The sequence below is a fragment of the Euphorbia lathyris genome, chromosome 2 (assembly GCF_963576675.1).
Source record: "Euphorbia lathyris chromosome 2, ddEupLath1.1, whole genome shotgun sequence".
Classification (NCBI taxonomy): Eukaryota; Viridiplantae; Streptophyta; class Magnoliopsida; order Malpighiales; family Euphorbiaceae; genus Euphorbia; species Euphorbia lathyris.
In genome coordinates, this window is record NC_088911.1 from 55,594,862 (window position 1) to 55,607,021 (window position 12,160).

The 12,160-nt window shown below is 34.1% G+C and overlaps 1 long non-coding RNA gene across 1 annotated transcript; it reads right to left on the reverse strand.

Annotated features, from left to right (window-relative positions):
• Nucleotides 1-10,491: 10,491 nt before the first annotated feature.
• LOC136220469 (uncharacterized) lies at nucleotides 10,492-11,960 on the reverse strand. The gene is made up of 3 exons (XR_010684533.1): nucleotides 11,749-11,960; nucleotides 10,758-10,914; nucleotides 10,492-10,668 (listed from the first exon to the last, which is right to left on the reverse strand). It is a non-coding gene; the product is annotated as an uncharacterized lncRNA (long non-coding RNA).
• Between the last annotated feature and the right edge of the window lie 200 nt (nucleotides 11,961-12,160).

Sequence of the window (12,160 nt, forward strand, 5' to 3'; positions counted from 1 at the left end):
GCTCGTTAAAAATCCGCTACATGCAATTACCGATTAATCCTCCGTTTAAATCAACTACCGTCACCTGCAATCATCGATAAAACTCCTTCCCCAAACTCCCTCTGCTCGTTAAACTCCGCCACCCGCAATTACCGATCAATCCCCCGTTCTATATCCCCCCTCCTCACACCATGGAAAGAAACAAGGGCCTAGCAGAAGAGTACGCACAATTGTGCCTCAATAGTGAGGAAGATGGCTTGGAAATCATAAATGAGGCTTTTCAAACCACCACTCTACATCATAATTTTTTCATCGTGGGACAATTCCTAGCCATTAAGGCCACGCACTTTGAATCCATGACAACAACTCTTGCAGCAATCTGGCAGTCAGTTAAGGGTGTAACCATCACAGAGACAGACATGGAAGGCAAATATCTGTTTCAGTTTTATCATGAATTAGACATGACACGGGTTCTCAACGACGGACCGTGGACTTTCAACGAGAACCTACTAATAGTGAAACAACTGGGGTTGTCCGAACAACCATTGCATCCAACCTTAACTGATTTAATTAGTTGGGTCCAAATTTCAAACCTGCCTATGGGATTCCAAACTGAAGCAGTCTGTAAGGCTATTGGCAATCAACTGGGACAGTATGTAGAAGGAGATCCAAAAAACTTTACTGGCCTGAGAAGGAGCTACTTGCGTGTCAAAGTTATGATTGATGTTCGAAGACCCCTGAAGACGGGACAAAAACTAAAGAGGAGTGGAGGTGAGTGGCTATGGGTGAATGTTAGATACGAAAGGCTACCTCAATTCTGTTTCTTCTATGGAGTTATCGATCATGCTGACAAGTTTTGCCCATTTCTCTTTGATAGCACCTCCGTTCAGCCAGAAAGGAAATATGGAAGTTGGCTCCGTGCCTCACTGCGTAAAACAGGGATTTAACGTGGGAAGGAGTGGCTCCGGGATCTGTCGGCAGAAGCTGATAATGCAAAGTTTGAGAAAACGATTTATGCTACCCCCGAGTTTATGACCATAGGTGGCGACATGGTTATACACACTGGTTCTGGATTAGGAAAACAGACTATCCCAGGTAACTCAGATCAGAAGGTTGAAAAGATTGGAGCAAACTGCCATATCACAGTAATAGATGAAACTCTCATCATTGATCCAAAACGACAGTGTATGTCATCAGAACAAGAGGGTACTGAACAGAGGTTTCCCGATAACCAAAAAATTGGAGGAGAGGCGAGACCTGGCGGCCAGGTCCGCCCAGGGGTATGAGTCTTCTTAGCTGGAACTGTTGGGAACTGGGCAATTCCCACACAGTTAATGTCCTAAAGGACGTGGTTCATGTCTAGAGGCCTTTGATTATTTTTTTGATGGAAACAATGATCAAGGAGGCCAAGGTTCTAATGGTTTGTAAAAAATTGGGGTTCGAAAATCAGTTTATTGTGGATGGCGAAGGCCACGAAGGTGGTATCGCTCTCTTTTGGCGAGGCAGTGTTCAAATTAACATTATTGGTGCTTCTACTTATTTTATTGATGCACAAGTTACTATCGTTAATCTACAGCCGTGGAGGTTAACCGGCTTTTATGGGTTTCCAGAACGGCAACACAGAAAGGAATCATGGGATTTACTTCGCTCCTTATTTCATCCGTCAAAGCAAGCATGGTGCTGTGTGGGAGACTTCAATGATATAATCAGCTCCACAGAAAAATGGGGCGACTATACACGGGCATGGTGGCTAATAGAAGGGTTCCAATCGACATTGGAAGACTGTGAATTAGTTAGTATGCCAATGAAGGGTTATGCATTCACTTGGGAGGTTGGTAGGGGCTCGAAAAGGTGGATTGAGGAGAGCTTGGACCGTGTAGCTGTTAATTCAGAGTGGAAGCAACTGTTTGGGAATTCTATTGTGGTAAATCAGCCTGCGGCTTGCTCGGACCACTCAATGCTCGTGTTACACCTCAAAGCTTGGGCTCTAACACCCCGTGTGAAAAGGTTTCGCTTTGAAAACCATTGGATCTGCGAGGGTAGCTGTTCTTCAGTGGTTCGGAATGCTTGGACGGCTAGTACAGGTAAATCTTTATCAGTTAAAATTGAGGAATGCGCTGCTGCCCTATAAAATTGGAGCAAACAAATCAACGGTAATATGCAACTATGAGTTTCAGCCCTTCGATGTCAACTAGAGGACTTCCGTCATAGCACTGACCGGTATGGGATTGATCTATTCAACCAGCCACATGTAGAATACGTTAAAACATTACAGTAGAAGGAGGATATGTGGAAGCAGTGTGCCAAGCTTTACTGGTTACAAGGTGGTGATGCTAACACGAGGTATTTCTATGCCTGTGCAACATCACGAAAGAAACATAATTCTATTCTAGAATTAAAAAACAGCGAAGGTGTGGTATGTGGATGGGGGACTGGATTGGAGGAACTGCTAACAGAATATTTTCAAGGAATATTTACTAGTGCCGATTGTGAAGCCTCAAAGGTCATTGATATTGTTAATAAGCAGATCAGAAGCGCTCAGAATAACTTCTTAACAGCAGATTTTGTAGCGGACGAGGTAAAGACGGCTTGTTTCTCCATACACCCTGACAAGAGCCCTGGTCCAGATGGGCTCAACCCGGCGTTCTTCCAACGGTTCTGGGGCATAATTGGTCCCGACATTATAGCAAGTTGTCTTGAATTCCTGAACAAATCCCAACTGCCCCCGTCTCTCAACGACACTCTCATTGTTCTTATACCAAAGAAACCTAACACTGACCGAGTGACGGATCTTCGACCAATTGCACTATGCAACGTGCTCTTCAAAATAATATCAAAGATGATGGCTACCAGACTGAAGAAAGTGCTCCCGTCAGTAATTTCAATTAATTAGAGTGCGTTCCTACAAGAAAGATTAATATCCGACAACGTCATTGTGGCTTACGAGGTAATACTCCAACTGAAGAATAAAAGGCAGGGCAAAATTGGCACGACGACACTAAAAATCGATATGAGTAAGGCTTATGACCGTGTTGAATGGCAGTTCTTATGGCATATGGTGAATAAAATGGGGTTCTGTGAAAAATGGATCACCTGGGTAAAGATGTGTGTTGAGACGGTCATGTACAAAATTTGTCAAGAAAATAGGGAATTGGGTCCAATTTCTCCAACTAGAGGGCTTAGGCAAGGGGATCCGTTGAGTCCATTTTTATTTCTCATATGTGCAGAGGGGCTCTCCTCACTACTACAGGCTAAAGAACGAGCAGGTCTTATTCATGGTTGCAAAGTAGCGAGATCAGCACCACTTGTATCTCATCTATTCTTTGCAGATAATAGCTATCTTTTCTTCAGAGCCTCCTTGAACGAGACTTCTATCATTCAACAATGTCTTCAAAGCTACGAGAGAGCATCAGGTCAGTGTATTAACTTTGAAAAATCAGCGTTATTGTTTAGCTCAAAGACTAGCACTGTAGATAAGGAGAATGTTAGCTCTCTGCTGGGCATTCAAGAAGCCCAGGACATGGGATTCTATTTAGGAGCCTTGACATCAGTAGGCCGGAACATGATGCAGACATTTGGTTTCTTAAAGGAAAGGATCCGGAACAGAATTAATAACTGGAAGGAGGTGTTCTTATCTAGAGTAGATAGGGAGGTTCTAATCAAATCCATTCTCCAATCAATCCCAACCTATATCATGAGCGTTTTCCTGCTACCCTCTCAATTTTGTGAAGAAGTACAGAGAATGGTGAACAAATTTTGGTGGAAATCAGAAGGTAACACTAGCAAGGGTATTCACTGGATGTAATTTGAAAAAATGTGTGTTCCAAAATATAGAGGAGGTCTGGGGTTTCGACGTCTCCGGGAGTTCAACATTGCTTTTTTGGCAAAGCAAGCTTAGCACTTAATACAACAACCAAAATCTCTGGTTGCCCGTATCCTCAAAGCTCGCTATTTCCCCACCAGGGACTTCTTGAGTGCAGAAATCGGACACAACCCATCCTTTGTATGGCGTAGCATCCATGCCTGTCAGCAATTAATTACACAAGGTATGCGGAAGAAAATTGGGAGTGGGCTATCAACACAGATTTGGGGAGACGCATGGCTCTTGGATGAAAGCAACCCCTGCATAACCAGCCCTGTAGACATCAATATCCCTACCGGAAAAGTCTGCGATCTAATGCTACCGAATGGAAGATGGAACAGACCTTTGATTAGCACGTTGTTTAACTCGAGGGACCAAAGGCTAATCTTATCAATCCCAAGATATGAATCGGAGGAGGATGACAGTTGGATTTGGGGTCTGGATAGATCGGGGCTTTATACGGTGAAATCCGGGTACCAGGTGCTAATTAATTCATGTTATCCCTCACAAGTAGCTGTCACCGGGGAATGGAAAGCACTATGGCTGCTACAGGTTCCTCCCAAAATCAAAAACTTCCTATGGCGAGTACTATCAGGCTACCTCCCTGTCATGAGTAACTTAATTATAAGACATGACAACCTATCTCCAATCTGTTCACTGTGTAACTCAGCCTACGAGAATGAGGATCATGCTATAATCCATTGTCCGTCTGTCTTACAGGTTCGGCAACTCTTCTACAACGACCTCCGCATGGGATCTGTTCCTAATTTTATTACCTGGGTTAAGGAGCTGTTAGTGAGCTCAGATCTTCTGAAGCGGGGTAGAACGATATTCCTAATTTGGTGGATTTGGAAGAACAGGAACAAACAGGTATGGACTCAGAACCATAACGCACCACCAGAGCTGGTTCGGCTAGCCACCACGGACTTCTTAGAATGGCGTGAGGTTTGCTCCATGCGTGCAGGAGCAGCTCTGGCTATCCAGATCACAAACATGTGGGTAAAATCGGCGGAGGGCATCTTGGCGTGTAACGTTGACGCTGGCCTATGCCATAAGGTAGGTGATTGTTCTTTTGGCTTCTTGGTGCGTAATCACTCGGGTGCATGTCTGTACGCTCAACATGGAGCAATTGAGGGGTATTTTGAACCAGCATTGGCAGAAGCAATGGTGGTTAAAGAAGCCCTCTCATGGCTTAAGGATAATGGCTACAGGAACATATAGCTGCGCACGGACTGTTTAACGGTGGTGCATGCAATCAAGCAACAAACCCAAAATGGGTCTTATTTTTCTAGTATTATAAGTGAATATATAGCTTTGTTTCAATAGATTGATAATGTGTTTATCTCTTTCATTAAACGTTCAGCGAACTGTGCGGCGCATAGTCTAGCTAGAGTGGCCAGTTCTTCGTCTGTCCGTAGCGAGTGGTTTTCCACCCCTCCTCTTTTGTCTTCTATTCTTTCGTCTGATATCATTTAATAAAGTATTCTTTTATTCAAAAAAAAAAATTCCCTTCTTATATCTTGAACCCACGTTCCTTATAAGTTATAAATCTATATTATATATAATAGCTGAAGCAGGGAGAATTTATAAGAAGTATTTTAAAGGTTTTTTGGCTTAGTTGGCACCGTAGGAACAAAAAGAGTAAATGAGTTAATGATTTTAATTATATCTATATAATAAGTACTATATTAACACATTATTGATTGTCAATTACTACCCTATTAATTAAAGTAATAAAAGAAAGTAAGAGTTACAGGAAGATGAAAAAACACAACACGAATGAAATCCAAAAGTCACAAATAAACCTATATATAAAACATGATATATAGTATTCCATCATTATATTCATTGGCCACCGAAAATCAAAGACCTCCTCGACCTTTTAATTTTGATTATGTATTAGTTTTGTTCTTAATCTTATCATTTTGTTCTTACTTCAAATTATATAGTCTTATAATTTTGTCTTACTTTATTAAGAGATTCAGATTTATTTAGGAGCGGTTTACATTGATAAAATGTACTAATAGCATTTTTTCAGGAATTGAGAGAATTTAGGCTTTGATATCTCCAATTGAAAAAATCCGATGGAAATAGAAGATACATAGACAACTGAATTCGGGAAAATCAAATGTGTGAAAAATTACAGGAAATCATATGTTTCCGAAGGTAATATTCAATTTTTTTCATATGTAGTAGTTATTTTATTCTCGATTGTGTTGTTCCACATCCCTTGCTGCCTTATCTATTTTTTCTTTTTTATTTGTCTTTTTTTTTCAAAATAACTAAATAAAGAGTTTGTACATTTTCATTCTTTTTTAGTATAAGTTGCTAGATGTAAACTCTAACTAAAATTTAGATTTTCAGCTCTATATGAATTCATTTGTTAGGTTTAATTGGAGTTAGATTAATTTTTCAAATCCAAAACCTCGTGAAAATCTACTGATTTTTTAATTTGGGTTTATCTAACTAATATGGATTGAATTTTTTTTATTCATTTTTTATACGAATAAATATAAAGTGTTTTTCTCTTCTATTTCCATCGGATTTTTTTAATTGGAGATATCAAAACCTAAATTCTCTCAATTCCTGCAAAAAATGCTATTAGTACATTTTATCAATGTAAATCGCTCCTAAATAAATCTGAATCTCTTAATAAAGTAAGACAAAATTATAAGACTATATAATTTGAAGCAAGAACAAAATGATAAGATTAAGAACAAAACTAATACATAATCAAAATTAAAAGGTCGAGGAGGTCTTTGATTTTCGGTGGTCAATGAATATAATGATGGAATACTATATATCATGTTTTATATATAGGTTTATTTGTGACTTTTGAATTTCATTCACGTTGTGTTTTTTCATCTTCATGTAACTCTTACTTTCTTTTATTACTTTAATTAATAGGCTGGTAATTGACAATCAATAATGTGTTAATATAGGACTTATTATATAGAGATAATTAAAATCATTAACTCATTTTTTTTGCTCCTACGGTGCCAACTAAGCCAAAAAGCCTTTAAAATACTTCTTATTAATTCTCTCTCCTTCCGCTATTATATATAACTAGTCGAAAACCCGTGAGATACACAGGGTATGAAACTTTTATATAATTTAGATAAATAAATAAATTGACATATTTACTTTTAAATAATTTTATATCATGCTATGAAAAAATTTTATATTATGTATATTTGAAATTAATATATATTTTTTAATGATAATTCAAATTAAATTAAGTTTAAAAATAATTGACTACTTTTTTTTATAGAATTTTAACTAAAGATGAATGATTTATTTATTTTTACAAAATTCAATGATTTGTACTTTCTAGGAATTTTAATACATTTTCATATTCCAAATATTCTGTGAAACAATAATAATAAAATAGCAGATTAATTAAGAAATATATTAGAATATAATAAAAAAACCAAAAATTGAATTAAACTATAATTAAAATTAAATATTATATTTACGATACAAAAGAATTACAATATAGGTTAAACAAAAATTAAATTAAACTACAATTAAAATTAAATATTATATCTACGATACAAAAAAATTACAATTTATGTTAAAATGGAAGCAACATCAATATATTATTCTATAAACTATTAGAATCAATACTTTTCTAATATTTGATATAAAGAAACTTTATCAATTCAATATGTTACATATAAAAAAAATAAAATTCGTAAGAATTAGTTACAAATTCATCTTGATGATAATTATTTTGGTTGATAGAATTTCATGATCACCAAGTATTCGAATTCAATTATTCATTCTGCTACAATAACCCAATATATCTAATTGAATCAGTTTAAGATGATGATTTCTCCTATTTTCATCTCGCAATATCTCATCAAGACATTCGATCAATTTGTTCTTCATTCTTTCACTATATAGAATATCAGTCATACTCGCAGATATCACTTATTTGACTTCATTAATATTTTCTAATAATTATATATTCTTGAATTTTGTAAGTAAGAAAAACAAACAAAAGAATTGAAAAAAAAATGAAGGGACGAAAAAGATAATTAGGAGAGAACCATCTTCCTCTCGGGTTTTTTTAAAAAAAAAAAAATAAGAGAGAATGTCAAGACATAAGCGTATAAAGAGGCACTACAAGAAAATTGATTTTTTGCAACGGAGAAGATTGTTGCAAAAAATATTTTTAGCAACAATAATGCATGTTTCGCAACGACTTTCAGTTGTAGAGAAACATTCCGTTACTAAAGGTATTAAGTCCATATATTAATGAGAGTGAAATTTTTTTTTTGCCCATTAATTAAACATTTTATTTTTTCTTAATGAAGTATTAAGTCCATAAATTAATTTTAGTTAAATAGAATTAAATCGCAATTGTAACCACTCAGTACAAAAAAAATGTTTTATAATTAATATTTGAAATTAATTATATTAATTAGAATCATTATGCTCAACATTTGAGAATTTGAAGAGATTCAAATAATAATATTTTCTTAATTAATATTTTTCAATAATTTGTCCTATGATCATATTTCATTTTCATCTGTTAAAAACTCTTGAAATACTAACAATTTTGTACGAACCATAATATAATAGTTAAAAATTATATAAGCCAATGTTGCAAAAACAATTATCTCAATATCCATAATTAATGTACATTTTTAGGATTTTGAGCATCAAAATTTATTTTTATTTACCTTGATTTTGAATTCGTATCTAGCATAATCCACATTCTTCAAGAATAAACATCTTATCAAGCGTATTAGACGCTTACAATCTCCTTGTCTAGAAAATTGGGAAAAAATAACCTCTTGATAATAATAATAATAATATAATATAATTTATATTGAAATAAACTTCATTGTAAGTATAATATTCCAATATCTCTTTAATATTTTATTTAATATGTCTCAAACTTCAATGAACAACTATCGTGTGAAACTTTATATCTATTTGTACCGAAATGCATAAAAATAAAAAATACAATCCATATCAATTAGCTAAACTCAAACTAAAAAAATGAGTGGATTTCAACATGTTCCGAATTAGAAAAATTAATCTAACTTCAATTAAAACTAAAAATTGAGTTCATAAAAAGCCAAAAATCTAAATTTTAGTTAGAGTTAACAATCAAAACGATAACACCTAGGAACATATACTAAAAAAGAATGCAAATATACAAAATCTTTATTTTAGTCATTTTGAAAAATAAATAAATAAAAAAGAAAACATGGATAAGGTAGCGAGAGGTATGGAATCTGGATAACGACAGAAATGTAATTTCATCTCTGAAAGATGAAACTATAACAACAATTGTTTAATAAAAATAAAACAACAGCACAATTGAGAAAGCCAAAAATTGAGTTCATATAAAGCCGAAAATCTAAATTTTAGTTAAGAGTTAGCAATCGAAACGATAACACCTAGCAACATATACTAAAAAAGAATACAAATTTACAAAATCTTTATTTTAGTCATTTTGAAAAAAAAAAGACAAATAAAAAAGAAAACATGGATAAGGTAGCGAGAGGTATGGAACCTGGGTAACGACAGAAATGGAATTTCATCTCTGAAAAATGAAACTATAACAACTATTGTTTAATAAAAAGAAAACAACAACACAATTGAGAACAAAAAATAACTATAACATATGAAAAAAAATCGAATAATTACCTTGAGAAACATAAGAATTTCTTGTAATTTTTGACACTTTTGTGTTTTCCGGTTTTAGTTGTTCATGCATCTTCTATTTATGTCGGATTTCTTCAATTGAAGCTATCAGTTTGGAAAAAAAAAAACAAATAAAAAAGAAACATGGATAAGATAGCGAGAGGTATAAAACCTGGATAACAACAGAAATGAATCTGAAAGATGAAACTATAACAACTATTTTTTAATAAAAATAAAACAACAACATAATTGAGAACAAAATAACTACAACATTTGAAAAAAAATCGAATATTTACCTTCAGAAAGATAATACTATCTATCGTGACCAATCTATCATGCTATCTATATAGAAGTTTATTTGTGACTTTTGGATTTCCTTTGCTTTGTGTTTTTTCATCTTCCCGTAACTCTTGCTTTCTTTTATTATTTTAATTAATAGGCTAGTAATTATTTAATATATTATAAATATAAATTTGTTATTTTTAATTAATTAAATATTTTTAATCTGATTTTTTACTACGTTGACAACTCATCAAAAAGATCTCTAAAACACTTCTTCTCATTTCTCTCTGCTTCCGTAATTATATATAGTATGACAACTCATCAAAAAGACTTCTAAAACACTTCTTCTCATTTCTCTCTGCTTCCGTAATTATATATAGTATAGATTAGGAGTGGGCACGGTTCGGTTAACCGGTCCAGTAAGGAAAATAATTAACCGAACCGTTACCTTCGGTTTTTTAAACCTGTAAACCGAAACCGGTCCAGATAAATCGGTTAACCGAACAACCAGTTAACCATTAATGTCGGTTAAGTTTTTCGGTTAACGGTTTTTAACCAATTCATACTGGTTAACCAAAAATCAACGGTTAACCATAATTTTTATCCAAACCTAAATTTTTAAACAATATTAAAAAAATCCACATTAAGAATAATTCAAATGAAACAAATTCATATAAAAATTCAGAATTCAAACACAAACAACGAACTAAAAAACAATCCATCAAGTTTACATTTAAAACATAAAGAAACGTAAATAATATTTCGTCAAAGTACTTAATACAACATTAATTCATCAAATCTTTTCAATCTCTATTCATCACATCTTCTCGATCATCAATCATCAATTGTGCAAAGAGGATGATCATCAGTGACACAAGAATCCTCTACAAAACAAAAAAAAATACATATAGTTAAATTAAATAGCAAATTTTAACTAAATTTAATATAACAAAAGTAACTAAATTCATGTTACCTAGGTTGATTGCCTCGAGTTGTTCCAAGATATTATCCAAATGTATTGGTTGAGATGAACATCTCAACCAATTTTGTGCACAAACAAGAGCTTCCACAATCCTAGGAGTTAAAGCACTCCCAAATGAATCAAGCACATGACCGCCAGTGCTAAAAATCTGAAATAAACGGTAATTTAGTCATTTCCGAATTCATAAACGGTAAAAAATCTAACAAACAGACGAAAGGACTAAATAGTTCACCGAGAAAGCAAATTCAAAGATTTTATTAAAGCAAAACTAAAGTTTAGTATCCTTTATGAACGGTAATTTACCCATTATCCTTTATTAAAGCAAAACTAAAGTTCAGTATCCTTTATGAACTAAAGTTTAGTATCCTTCATAAATGGTAATTTACCCATTATCTATTTATAATAATACTTTTTGCCAAATAACTTTATTGAAATAGAAAGCAAATTCAAAGATTTTATTTAAGCAAAACTAAAGTATTGTAACTTGATTAGTGAACTTGATTCCAAATAGGATGAAAAACAGAAAGAACCTCAAAACCATTCAAATCACAACAAGGACCAACAACAGGATAAAGAAAAGCTCTAGCACCATGAGCACTTCTCACCATCAAAATCCCTCCAGGAGCCATAAATTTCCCCAAATGATCAATAACTCTAACTTTCTCCTACTTACTCAGCCAAAAAAACCACATCAAACTCCTTCATCTCATCCCCAACATCCAAAACATCAGTACTATGGAAAAACATCTGATTCTTCAAGTCCATAATAATTGAAAATCTAATCAATTCTTCCTTCCCTTCCTAATTTCGGTTTTACACAATGCAAACAAAAACATCTAAGGATAATTTTTTAGATGCAAATCTGAAAAGAAAGTTCCGGTTTCAGGCAACCGTAAGAACAACCGTGGACATGAATAATAATTAAAAAAAATCAAACTGGAAAATCGGAAAATCAAAACAAGCAACAACGAAATAAACTCACCTGAAATGACGAAGCGAAAGAAGTAAATCGGAGATGAAGAGGAGAAGCTGGCAAGATGTAAATCCAAATTGTGAATCCTCCAAACTCAGAGCAAGAAGCGGCGGGTTTAGCAATCGGGGTCGGCGGCTGTTCTTGTTAAAGAAAAGAACGAAGAAACGATGCTGCTGGGTGAGAGAGGAGAGAAGAATAGAAAATAATAGGGTTTCACTGCACATAATATATGTCTTTTTTAATTTTATGTTTTTTATATTAATATATATATATTTTAAATTTATATTTATTAAACGGTTCGGTTAACCGTTAACCGCGGTTTTTTCCAAACGAAACCGAAACCGAAACCGGTAACCACTTATTTTTTTAACCATTAAGAAAACCGCCGGTTCGGTTAACCGTTTTTTTCGGTTCGGATTAC